Source organism: Callorhinus ursinus, unplaced genomic scaffold (assembly GCF_003265705.2).
Source record: "Callorhinus ursinus isolate GAN/ISIS: 27379988/994484 unplaced genomic scaffold, GSC_fseal_2.0 scaffold11, whole genome shotgun sequence".
Classification (NCBI taxonomy): domain Eukaryota; kingdom Metazoa; phylum Chordata; class Mammalia; order Carnivora; family Otariidae; genus Callorhinus; species Callorhinus ursinus.
The window spans coordinates 41,268,439-41,282,409 of record NW_027397073.1 but is presented as its reverse complement, the minus strand read 5'-3'; the positions used below and the strand labels follow the sequence as shown (position 1 = coordinate 41,282,409).

Sequence of the window (13,971 nt, the reverse complement as noted above, 5' to 3'; positions counted from 1 at the left end):
GAAATCTTCAAGATTTACTATCCAGAGCCTGAAGCCTGGAGAACCATTCTTAGAACATGTTATAGAACCAAAGGTGGATTACATAGTTCAAGTGCAGAGAAATGCCACCAGCCATGTAAGGTTCAGCAGGCTGTGCCTTTGACATTTTTCATGGACACAAAACCACCAGAAACCCCATTGATCACTGACTTAGGAGGGACATGCAGAAAGTAAAACATTGTTAAGATTCATATGAGGAGTAAAATACTCAGATTCAGTAACTAGTACAACCATCCCCTTTCCACCAGGTGCTTGTGTGTGCTTGCAGTTTTGAGCCAAGATAGAAGAGGAAGAGGAAAAGGAATATTGAATAAAGTAGAATTAATTAAGTTGATCTGTGTGAAAAAGAGCTAAGCCACAAACATTTGAGGGGAGAGGTAAGAAAATTTCCTTAGTCTTCTGTGTGATTAAAATAGAGACCACTTTTTAATAAATGAAACTATGTCATATTTTGCATTATAATATATAATTTCAGTTAAGAAAACAAGATGGCTTAAAATACCACCAGGGTGTTGAAAGCAGGATTTGCTATATGTAAGTAAGGTCATAATTAATTTGCAAAAGGACATTTCTTTACCTCCATTTCCTTTCCAATTTAGTTTCTATTCTGAATCAGATGCTCTATTAAAATCCATATTTTATCCTTTCTTCATTCATTTTATTCTAGATTTATCCTCAACACTTTCATATTCTTTAGGTAGTAGAAAAATAAATTTAGAACAAATAGTTACAACTGCAATTCACCTAAGACGTTTGTCATAGACATATGAAGGAAGAGGCAGACCTAAAAATTATGTTGAAAACCCTGAAAGGAAAAAAAATTAGAGGTGAAATAATGCCTTATACTTTACAGAAAACCTTCTCATAACGATGGCCTAGAAATGCCGATCAGTAACCGACGGTTCTTAAGTGTTGAACTGAGAAGAAGTAAGCACAAAATATTCTCCTATAAGCTATTGAATTGTCATAAAAAATTCTGAGATCTAATGTTGCATTTGTTAATATGTACTATGCACATAAATCACCATGTCAGAAACTAATGTTGCAAATAATAAGGTATAAGAGGAAGGATAAGGTGGAGACGGAGCTGAGAAGCAAGAAGAGCTGGGAATGGGGAGGACAAAGAGGAGCAGTCGAGGAATCCAGCAAAGCAGACAGCAATGCAGGGCCCCCTTCAGATCCTTAGAACTCTTAGGTCAAAGCATGACCTTCTTAGAGCGCTGGTGAAAAATTTTATCAGCATAGTGAAGATAAAACACGGGAGACTAGAAATTTGAGAAACTCCAGCTATTTGTTGATTAAGCAAAAACACAGTTATTCTGTTAATTAAGTAATTTGATTGCGGAGTAGAGTAAGAATCAGGGTCAACACACTCTGTAACACTGCTTGTTATACAGAAAGAAAGATCTTTAGTTTGAACAACAGCTTGAAAATCCTTTGTTTCAGGTAAAAAAAAAAAGCCATATTCACTTGTTAAAATTCAAAAAAAAGGCTTTTGATTTAGTTTTCACTCTATCTTGGAATCTTCTGTCCTTGATCCTAAGAGAGTTATCTCCTGAACTCTGGTCCATCATATTTTATAACTCTGTAAATATTTGTTCCAAGGGATCTTGAAATGAAATTATCCAGAAATCTAACCAAGCTTCTTGCCCTCATTATTACCCGATTTTTTTTGTCTATCTGCAGTTCTGCTGGAAGACTTTCACTGAGCCACATTTTTACCTAGTCCCATAAATAATTCTCTTTAGATATTAGCTTATCTAAAGTCCACTTGCAATTATGAATAATTCTTTTTCAGTAAAAAGGATTAATCTATGCACAGTATTTTCTTGGTAGAATTGGTGCTTATTACAGAAAAAAAAAGACAGTTGTCTTGACAGGTTATTGAAGCTAGACTAGATTGACATTGAAAAAATCATACTGAAACCCAGATGATCATAAAAAAGACATTTTTATTAAATTATATAATGCTAGATCATTTCACTCTTTATCAATTCTAAGAATAAATGAATGCATATTACTATAACATTACATAGAACATATTAAAATTGAACTTAAGAAAATGTGAGGTATAAAATACTATAGATATTTTAGACATTGTTCCCCAAACTACTTGGGTATAGTATACATCTATAACAGCAATAGCATCATATACACAAAGATACAAAAATCATGAAATTATTCATTTGATTCTGCTTAAGTGTGGATATTATACCAAAACAAAAGCTGTACACCAGAGTACTAAATCTAAAACTGTGTTGGTATAGGTATCAATCATAGACGGTATAAAACTTCTTTGGTTAAAATATTCAAAATATTATTGTATTTTGGAAATGTATGATGGATCTATAATTTTTAACTTTTAAGTGTTCAGTTTGTTGAAAGCACTAATTAGTTAAAGATCATAGTCTCAATGATATATATGGGTTAGTTTTCTATATTCTGTGGCCATGGACTGAAATCTGAAGATTAGTCAAAGATAATCACAAATGCATGATGCCTAAAGGAAAAAATGCAAGACTGAAAACCCTGTGAAGGCAGGGCCAGTAATCTCACCTTGGCATTATTCTTCCATGTGCAACATAACATCTAGCACAGACAAACACTTGTCAATGAAGAAAGAAAATGTTGATCATACATTCACTTAATACACACATACAAAGATGACTAGAAAATGAATCGAAGCTTACTGACCTTATTTAGGTCAAGAAATCTTCACTCATGAAAGAGCACAAATATCTGTGCTCATATTAAACTAGTTTTGGACACGTATCTTTGGTATTTTCAATACTTAACTGAGGAAGGTGATATTATTAATAGTATAAAATATGTATTTTATTTTTTTATTTTTTTAAGAATTTTACTTATTTGTTTGAGACAGAAAACACAAGCAGGGGGAGGGGCAGACAGGGAGAAGCAGACTCCCCGGTGAGCAGGGAGCCAGACATGGATCTCAATCCCAGGACCCTCGGATCATGACCTGAGCCGGAGGCAGATGCTTAACTGACTGAGCCACCCGGGCACCCCTAAAATATGTATTTTAAAGATAAAGCATTAGTTAATAATACTACTCAAATCCTATATTCTTAAACAGTTAATTTCAAATAAAATTTGCTTTTTAAAGTCTTGAACAGTAATACACTCAATAATTTAAATTAAGAATCTAAAATTCTATATGCTGAACATATTTCATTGGCAAACATTTAAAATGTAAAACTGTATAAAATCGATACATTACAAGGGATATTGCAGTATAAATCTAATAAATTCTTAGTCACACCAAGTTTTATTGAATCTTCTCCTATATGAGATGCATTTATTTGTTTAATCCAATAACCATCACAGTCCCTAATAATGTAATTCTAATTTCCAGATGAGAATAGACTTCCCACAAATAATCTGAATTTCTTACTATGACAGAAGTATAGGTCAAAGTTTTAGGATATCTTAACATATTGTCATTTTGAAACAAATTGTGTTTTATATTTTGGGAATAACTTTTTTCTGATTTCATTTAAATGCATAATTGAAAGAAATCTTAAAAACTAGTGTACCTTCAAGAAAATTATGTATAGCATCTATTTAATGCAGTAAAATGTGTAAAAATGTGTATCATGGCATTGATTCCTTCTGAAGCAACACAGAGCTCTCCCTGATCCAGGCTTGTTTGAAACCCATTTGATCATGATTTTCCTGAGTCAATTTATGAGAGTGGATTCACTTGCAGCTTGTGGACAATTAATAATTCTGTCTTTGTAAATCTTTGGGATAAATTTTCTCTGCACCTATTTTGGGGCTACCTCCTCATTGAATGATAACAGGGGACAACTAGCTTCACCCCATAAACTTACACAAAAGAACTAGTCTATTTTATGCTGAAGAGGAAAAAAATCAAAGGTATAAACTAAGAAAAATTCACTTATTCACTAAAATTATGCTTTTAGAAACAGAACTAAAGTTTAGATGTATAAATTGGTGATTATCAAGGTTCTGCATATTTAAAATCATTGGTTGCAACTTGACATTTTACAAGACAATTTGACAAATGCTGTTGTTAGTCTGATGATCTGGGAAAATTTGTAAATCTTTGCATGCTATGCACTTTGCTGTTTTAAAGGGAAAATAATAACAGTGGCAAAGCTGATCAGACCAAATTGCCGTGGATGTGTTTTTAAGTATGGTACCAGTTACTCTATTTATATTTGCTAATTCTTACTAGATAATTTGGTCTTTAAAGAGAAAAAAAGCAAAATCTGCAATGCATTTAGGTTAGTACAGTTCTGCTGCTTGTGTGTATTAAAATACCATCCAAAAGTTAGGTACCAGTCAGCTATCAAAAATACATATGATATGCATGAAATATGTGGAACACTCAAGGAGCTACTGTAGATTTCTCAAATATCCTGTGTCTCCTCAAATTTCAGATTAGCAACTTCCGCTGCCCCAGCTGCATCTGCAGCTACTTCTTTCCAAAGTCATGCTTTCAAATGTACCACCTTGGCTAATTAGGCACTTGCTCAAGAAGATTCATCCTTGGTTACTGTTGCTCTTGAAACCCACTCATACCTTGACTTCCTGCCGTTTCTGATCACTTCCAGGAATGGGGGAAGCTCCACATCTCAGGCCATAGATGGAGCTTCTGGAGAAACTGGTAAAGGGGAAAGGTCCAAGAAAACAACTCTAAAGAAGAAAAACTTTAATTCTTCACGGGATATATTCTGACCAGTAAGAAGCTGTAAATAGAACAGTGAAATTTACTCTTTTCCCCCTCCTGTGGACTGTTCTGTGACATTTTCTATCAGCTGCCTGTCTGATGTCTGCTTGCCCCGTGACTGCATCTGTCATACAACTTGGTGTGAAACAGGGACTGGTGGAATAACGTGTCACCTCTCATTGTTTTCCATTCTGCCCTCTTCCTTTCCTCTCCCCCTCCCTTGCTGGCCTGGGGTAACATCTACCACATAACCCATTGGCACTTAACCCTTGCCTCAGGCTTTGTTGTAAGGGAGTGTAGGATAAGACTGTAGATTGTCTATGAAATTACCTGTGCTATTTCTATTGGGAAAAGTACAATTAAATTGACCATAGTAAATAATGCACTCATATGGGATTTTCTTTAGAAATATTTTCACAAATGCACAACATTTTTAAAAAAGATTTTGTTTATTTGAGAGAGAGAGAGAGAGAGAAAGAGAGAGAGCTAGCATGAGCAGGGGGAGGGGCAGACAGAGAGGGAGAAGCAGACTCCCTGCTGAGCAGGGAGCCCGATGCGGGACTCAGTCCCAGGACCCTGAGATCATGACCTGAGCGGAAGGCAGACTCTTAACCGACTGAGCCACCCAGGTGCCCCTGCATAAGTTTTGTTTTAATTTCCAGTCAGACTTACTAGTTCAACATAACGAAAACTATCTCAATTATGTCAAAAACGTTCAAAGAAGCTGAAATCTTGTGCTGTGGGTGTAAATATATACATATGCATCAGTAAATATGATCAATGAAAAAGAATATATATTTTATAAGCAATAAAAAAGAAAATAGTGGGAAAAACTTACTTCAGTGGTTAAAACTAGATTCAGTTATACACTTTTCAGCAGCCAGAACGTAGTTCCATGGCATTTTATTTTTATTTATTTTTTTTTTAAAGATTTTTTTTTTTTTATTTATCTGACAGTGAGAGACACAGCGATAGAGGGAACACAAGCGGGGGGAGTGGGAGAGGGAGAAGCAGGCTTCCTGCGGAGCGGGGAGCCTGATGTGGGGCTCGATCCCAGGACCCTGGGATCATGACCAGAGCCGAAGGCAGACACTTAACAACTGAGCCACCCAGGTGCCCCTCCATGGCATTTTAGATGTGTGTTGAAATGAGAAGCATGTTAGCCAATTATTGATATTCTCATATGCTCTGACAATGAATTCCTTCAACTTTTATTAAAAAGTTTACTTAGTCTATGGTGTCATTCATTAAGATGACATCACACCATGTCATATACTCCTTATAGCATATTTTGCAATCTTTATTTTCAATTTGTTGAATTGTAGATAGAACCATTTCACAAATCAAATAATTAGATTTTGAAGAGAATTTTACTTAGGAGTACTTAGTTTGGTGGAGGTGTTTTTCCTTCAGAAGCCCTGATAAGATACGGCATTATGTCACTGAACAAAGAATTCAGTACATTTCAAAAGGAAACTAAATGCAGCCAATAAAAAATTCACATTTTGGAAAATTAAGTTAAAATATTTATTTTATAATTTGATTAGCAAAACTGTGTTGATAATCTGAATTATCAATCAAGGCCATTTAAAAGATTAATATTAACTTTACCATAACATAGTTAATTTAGTATCCTGTAGGTAAATGCTTAATAATCTTTCTATTTTGAGAAGAAATCTCTAGAGAAAGAAATGAAAATAAGTTGTTTATTGCATACCACCCTCATTCATCAATGTAAAGACAATTACATTTTATTTTATACTTATTCCTTTCTTTCTAGATATCTATGTCCCTTCCTCTCCATTGCAGTGGGAAGGTATCATAGAGATCCTCTCTTTCAACAACCTCATCAAAAGGAGAGACTGACATGATCAACATCACATACTAGTTTGGCAGATTTGGAGTAAAACTCAAGTCACCTGAGCTGGTGTTCTATCCATAGAGGATGTTGAAAGGTGTAGTGGTGCAGTGTTTAGAGCAGGGAAACATCTTTTATGCATAAGTTTTTCATGAACAGTCCTGTAACTCTTCTAGCCTCACCCTTTTCATTTGTAATATTAAGATAGCTAAATTAGATACCATATGATGCTCTTTCAACCTTAAAATTATATGAAACTCTAAATACATTTCTATATTAGTGGCAGTTAGAGTGACAAAAGAGAACTATCAAAATTCATTTTGTTTGTTTTTATTCATTTCTTTTCTAAAATGCTGCATCACTTCCAGTTTTCCATAAGGATAGTCCCTCTCTAAATTGTCTAGGTGGCCACATCCTATATCAACCAACTAAATTTTTTTCCCAGTATATCAGGTAAGAGTAGACTTATTATTACTTTTCATGTCATAAGCATAAAATGTTCCTCAAAGTCAATTATCAGTGATTTAGTAAACTGCAAAAAAAAGCCTTTACTATGAACCTCCTTTATCTTTAGTTTGTGCATAAAAGAGGACATATTTGCATAAAAATCTGAAGAGTAAATCTCAATATTAACATTTAATTGATACTCATAATTAAAATTTTAATCCTACAAAGTAAATTTTCTTCTGAAATAGTTGACTTTATGCCACCACATTGAGAAAACGCTTAGAAAGTCTTAAAGCTTAAAAAAATTAAGTACATCTCCAAGAAAGCTTGTCATTTTCTTATTTACTGGTTATGCAGAGCCTAAATAAGAGAGCCCCTTGCCTTAATAATTTGTTCTGCTTTCCACATAAGCACTAAAAATGTCTCCTAAACGACATGAAAAAAAAAAAAAAGAGAGAGATAGTGTGCTGTTAATTTTATGTGTCAACTGGATTAGGCCACTCGGTCAAACATTATTCTGGGTGTGTCTGTGAAGGTGTTTTTGGATGTGATTAGCATTTTAACCAGGGCACTGAGTGAAGCAGATTGCCTTCCCAAATGTGGATTGTCCTCATCCAATCAGTTGAAGGCCTGAATAGAACAAAAAGGCTAGCCCTCCTGTGAGTAAGAAGGGACTTCTCCCGCCTGACTGCTTTGTACTGGGACATGGGTACTTTCCTGCCTTTGAACTTGAACTGAAACATCAGCTCTTCTTGGATCTTGAGTCTGATGGCTTTCAGACTAGAACTTCCCAACTGCAGACCTTGGGACATCTCAGCCTCCATAATCACATGAGCCATGTATATATAATTCATTCATATTCATATCAATTCATATAGATGTATATATTCATGTTGATTGAATATGAATTGATTCTGTATTGATTCTGTTTAGAGACTAATACAGATGGTATACCTAAATCTTCTTGTGTTTATAAATTAATCTTATATTTCTATAAAGAGGAAAGTGAAAAGAAAGCTTAGTAAATCAACTAAAATCTTTAAGGAAGAGAGCTGATCATGCCTTTAGGAAGATTCAAAGAGAAATGGAAAGTTGAAAAGAGTGTAATTGAAAGAATAAAGAAAGGACAAAGAAAATCAGAGTTGGAGTCAGCTTAGGGGGGCTTGGCCAAAGCTATAACCTATTAGAATCTCTTCTTACTCACTGAAGCATATGGGATCACTTCATCTACCCTACACACATCATTAATTCATTCACTCATTCAATGAAGGAGATGAATGTGCATTTTAAACCCAAGTTGCCATGTAAAAATAATGGCTGCTTTGACAGAACTGAAAATGATCATGCATATAAAAATAATTAAGGAACAAGGAGGGAATGTGAAAATCTGACATCTCCATAAATGTGGAACGAGTACATATATAGATCAAAGGGACAAGTATAGGGAGAAGCTATATGAAAAGTACTAATTCTGGGCCTGTTGGGTGGCTCAGTCGTTCAGCGTCTGCCTTCGGCTCAGGTCATGATCCCAGAGTCCTGGGATCGAGCCCCACATCGGGCTCCCTGTTTGGCGGGAAGCCTGCTTCTCCCTCTCCCACTCCCCCTGCTTGTGTTCCCTCTCTCACTGTGTCTCTCTCTGTCAAATAAATAAATAAAATCTTTAAAAAATAAAAAATAAATAAAGTACTAATTCTTGGGACTCCTGGGTGGCTCAGTCAGTTAAGCGTCTGCCCTCGGCTCAGGTCATGATCCTAAGGTCCTGGGATGGAGCCCCACATCAGGCTCCCTGCTCAGCAGGGAGCCAGCTTCTCTCTCTGCCTGCCATTCCCCCTTCTTGTGCTTTCTTTCTTGCTCTCTCACAAATAAATAAATAACTTTTTTTTAAAGTGTTAATTCTCTATACTTTTTAGAAAGAGCATTGTGAGATTTGCTTACCCTTAGATTTGAATATTGAGAGAGACCAGGCAAATTCATAAATATTTAAGCTGTGGCTAATTGTCAATCAATTATGATTTTTTAAAATATCTTGATATTTTAAAAAGCATATTTAACATCTGATGATGGCTAATTAATGGCAGTGAATAGACTCTTCAATGGAGTTTAGATCTTTCCTGTCATTCTATTAGATGTCACTTACTTATCACAGTATACATCTGAAGAAACTGGTAATAAAATACCTTCCTTAATGAATTAGCCCAGTAACGATAAGAGTCCCAAAAAGTATAAAGAAGCAAAGTTGCACTGAAGCCAAATAGTAAATTTTCCAAAAATAGAAACCATGACTTATTAAGTAGTGAACAAAGAAATGGCAATGCCAGTAGGAAATAATAGAAGAATTTTTACAAAGAAAACATGAATCTAAAATGTGAAATAAGAGAGGACAAGAGGAAGATGTTTACTATTTATTTGAATAGAAAAAAGCAAATGATAAAAAGGGTTTGCAAATGCATTTCTCATCTTGTTCTCTATTTTTAAAATGTCGTGTTCATCATGTGAGAAAGCATAAAAGAAACCAGTGTGATTAGAAGGAAATGAGAAGAGAACTAATATTTATTGAGCACCTTTCCTGTAATAAATGTTGACATATTTTACTCCTTTTAATCCTCCCTACAGTCTCATAATTGATCAATATTTTATGGACAAGGAAAATGAGTCTATATAACTTGTCTAGTCATAGTGCTTTTGTAAAGAAAAATATAATTGGATTAAGATCCAGATATTCTTTTACTCTGAAAGTTAACCTTACCTGAAGTCTATGAAATCAAAATCAAGTATTACTTGTGAAAATAAGTAAGGACCCTTAGTTCACCAGGCACAATAAGCACATAATAATCTTGGAGTATTCACTATTTTTTATTTTAAAACCCCAAAATATTATTTAATCAAAATGTATAGAGACCGAAAAACAAAAACAAAAAACAAAACAACCCTTGAAAAAGACAGATAAATTCTCCTAATAAAGAAAGGCAAACCTGAATTCAGGGAGTAGTCTTAAAATAGTTTAATGATCTGAGAACATCACTGTGGAATTATCAGGTTTACAGAATTTACAGAGTGAGGTTAGTGATGTAGTATAGATGAATTTAGCAATAAGTGGAGTAAAGGAGTAAGGTCTATGACTTGGAGCAGTTTAGAATTTTGCTGAAGCACCTGTTTGAATTACCCGTATTGATGTGTTGAACGACTCACTTAGGTTTATAAATTATTTTAGTAATGCATTTAGAGAATCATTAAAAATCCAAAGGGGTTACTTAGGAGCTTCATGTTTTACTGAATTTTATGACAGAAATTACATTCTATAATAGTATTGGGGGTTTTAAAGATTCATGAAATTATCAGGACAGGTCCCTTGAGGAGAATGTCAGTGATCTAGTATAAATGAAATGTCACTTTTTAGGACTGGTATCCTGAACTCTCAGTCAATAGCAAGGAAATCAGGGCAGATTGCTTCCTGAAGATAGCAGCCCAACATTATGGGGCTGCAAAACAGACCATTTAGATGATGAACAACAGCTGGAAGAATATCAAGAAGGAACAGGATCCATTCTTTTAGCCTTACCAGAATATTGGTGAGTTCGCACATAATACTGGGTACACTCTGAATATCACTTCTCACTAGAGAACACCTAACAGGAGCACTCCTCATATGTACTGGGAACATTATTTGTCTTATGTCATTTAATCCCCATGGCAATCCTATCAAATAAGTATTAATTTTATCATCATTGGTATTTAAAGGTAAGAAAAACTGAATTCAAAGAGGTGACGTAATTACTGAAAATCACATGAGATAAGAAGTACCAAAGCCTGGATTTGAATACCTCTATCTGTTCTTCCTTCTGTGATGCAGTCAATCTCTGTCATAGCAGCCCATGCGAAGAAGAAGAAGGAGGAGGGAAGAAGAAAAGAGGTTTTAAAAAATAAAAGTTGAAATGACAACGTGATTATTTTTATTAATCTTGAAGATTGTGGAAAATATAAACATAAAGTTACTAAATTGATTCCTGATAGATATACATTTATAAAAACATAAATTTTTGTTTTTTAGAGTAGATAGTAAGTCAGGGTAAACCATAACTCCTGATGTGCTATGTAAGGATATTATAGAAATGATTAGACAGAAGGTTGGGAAACACCTATTTACACAGCATGCCTCCTGACTTTTCTAGGGTGACATAAATAAAATATGGACATTTTCTTAGAAGAGAATTTTTATTACCATTCAGAGATAGAAGGTCCTATTTGTGTAAAGGATTACCAAACACTATCGTGGTAATCAGGAAATTTGATGACACCAAGATTATAGTTTAGAGAGATCCACTTTGCATTTTGAATTCATGAAAATTCATTTCTTTATCCAACAATCATTTATTAGATTTCCTACTAGATGCTGGGTACTGTGAGAGGTGCTGGCACAAGAATGTTAAAAAAGACACAGCACCTTCCTCCACTTTCTTAGTGTTTATTGGGTAAAAAAGTCATAACACATTTTCAGTTATAGAATGTGCTAGAAAAAATGTAAGATGGGCACAGAACCCAGTCTTGGATGGGTAGTAATAATAATAAAACTTCATAAGGAAACTGGTATCTAAGCTTGTACTTTCATGTATTAGCTAAACAAATATTGGTTGGAAGCCTGATATGTATGAGTCACTAGTCTAAGAACCAGCTATAAAATAGTGAACAAGTATTTTTATAAAGATTTTATTTATTTCTTTGAGAGAGAGAGAGAGCATGAGAGGGGGGAAGATCAGAGGGAGAAGCAGACGCCCCACTGAGCAGGGAGCCCGATGCGGGACTCCATCCCTGGACTCCAGGATCATGACCTGAGTGGAAGGCAGTTGCTTAACCAACTGAGCCCCCCGGCACCCACAGTTATTTTTTTTAAATCTCTTTTACCATTGCAAAATCCACATAGAGAAGAATAAAGGAATTAATGAAATAAGAATAGAAACCAGTAAATTGGAAACTAAGCATTAATAAGGATAAAAAACCAATAGCTGGGTCTATAAAAAGACTCATAAGTTAGAAAAAACTGACAAGACTGATCAAGGGTAGAGGGGAAGGGAAGGAAGGTGGAAAATGCACTATGAAAAAGGAGAGATATCTATAGACACAATATTGCAAAAATAATACAAGAATATTATGAAAAATATGCATGCCAAAAAAGGTGAAAATCTAAATAAAATAGATAAATCTCTATAAGGAATATCATAGAAGACCTTTATTATTCATTTTGGCTAAATAGTATCTGAATTCCCTTCCCTTTGTTCAAGATACTCTTCACCTTTATTGGTAGAAAGGGCAAAAGGACATGGAGAGAGATTCTGGTAAGAAGAAAACAGAATTTGCAAAGGCCCAGAGGCAGGATACAATTAGCAGGATTGTGTAGAGAGTATAAATAGCATGACTGGAGAACTGAATGGAGAAAAGAGGTCCCAAATCATCAAGAGTATCGTAAGCTATTTTAAAGATTTTGGATTTTTTCCTGGCATCGACAGAGAGTCTCTCTCTCTGTTTGGGGAAATTGGATGATCATGAAGGTAATGATGGTCTTGATAACTTCTAACATTGTTTTAGTCCTTTTCATATGCTGAGACTAGGGTACTCAGTGCTTCATGTGAACACTCTCAATTAACTCTCATAGGAACTCGGTAAGATCGATGTTCCTATTATATGAATTTTAAAAGTAAAGAAACAGCAAACTTGTCAAGTTCAAGAAAATAATATATAAGTAAAAGCAGAAACAACAGCTTCTTTCAAAATACCTGAAAGATATATGGGATCAAATATCACAGATTGAATATAACCTACAGAAAGAAGAGAGGGATCCTTCATCCATTGCCTAGTACTAGAAGAAGCTTCAGCAGCTCAAGCCTGCTTATTCTCAGTTGTGGCAGGTGTCCAAATACTGACTGAGCAGTGCACAAGATTGGATTTATTAATGGAAAAGAGTTAGACAGTCTGGGGCATCCACGAGATACCCATGAGATACAGGGGAGGAAAGACACAGGAAGATTTAAAAAATATGGATTTCAGATAAAATACCAAGCATCATGGAAGAATTAGTTGAGACTATGGCCCATGCATTTTTAGTGACTCTGGTCTGCACTATTTCTGTTTGATTCTCTCCAGCTGTGCAAAGCAACCTGAGCTTCAGAGCAAGGAAGGCAACACACATAGATTGTCCATGTAGGTTTTATGTTTGGTTAAGTTTTCAAGAAAATGAGATAGCTTTCTGAACCAGTTACCTTTCTTTATCTCACAGTTTCTACTCAAGATCAAATTATAAATGGTGAGAAGTTGCCAGGAGGAGACTTAAATTTTCATCCTTAAGAGAAATAAAGTAAAATAAATTACCAATACTACAGATGGTAGATCAGCATCATCCTGGTAAAAAAGGTAGAGCTTATTAGAGTTACACATGGACATTGATCATTTGCACTTAATGTATCTTAAAATCCTTTCACATTCTTTTTTGATTTAGAGTTTTTTTTATAAGAGAAAGTATTCTAAAGTCTGAGAATTTCTTTCATTTATCCCTTAATACCTACATGTCTACCATATCAGCTAGCGCATTATTTAAATTGAATTAAAATGTTCTAAAGAAAAAATTATGAATTTGGACTAAAAATCACATATTTATATTTATGGATGATAATCTGTTCATAAGGCAAAATAATTATGTTTAGGACATTACTGATCTCTTAACTCTAGAACTTTGAGGTAGATGAAAAAAACTGAGTTACAAAATGCTAGCTGACATGCTAAATTAATCAATAGATGACAATATTGCCTATGAAGTTAACAAATATAATAAACACATTGTAGTATTCTATATGTAATACTCGATTTTATAAAAACTAATGTGTATTCTAAGCGTTCAGCATTCAAATGTACCTTTAAAACAGAG

At 34.6% G+C, this 13,971-nt stretch overlaps 1 long non-coding RNA gene across 1 annotated transcript in view; it reads left to right on the top strand.

Moving 5' to 3' along the window:
- LOC141373681 (uncharacterized) overlaps window positions 1-13,971 on the top strand; it is a 714,213-nt gene that overhangs the window by 623,879 nt on the left and 76,363 nt on the right. The window lies entirely within an intron of this gene.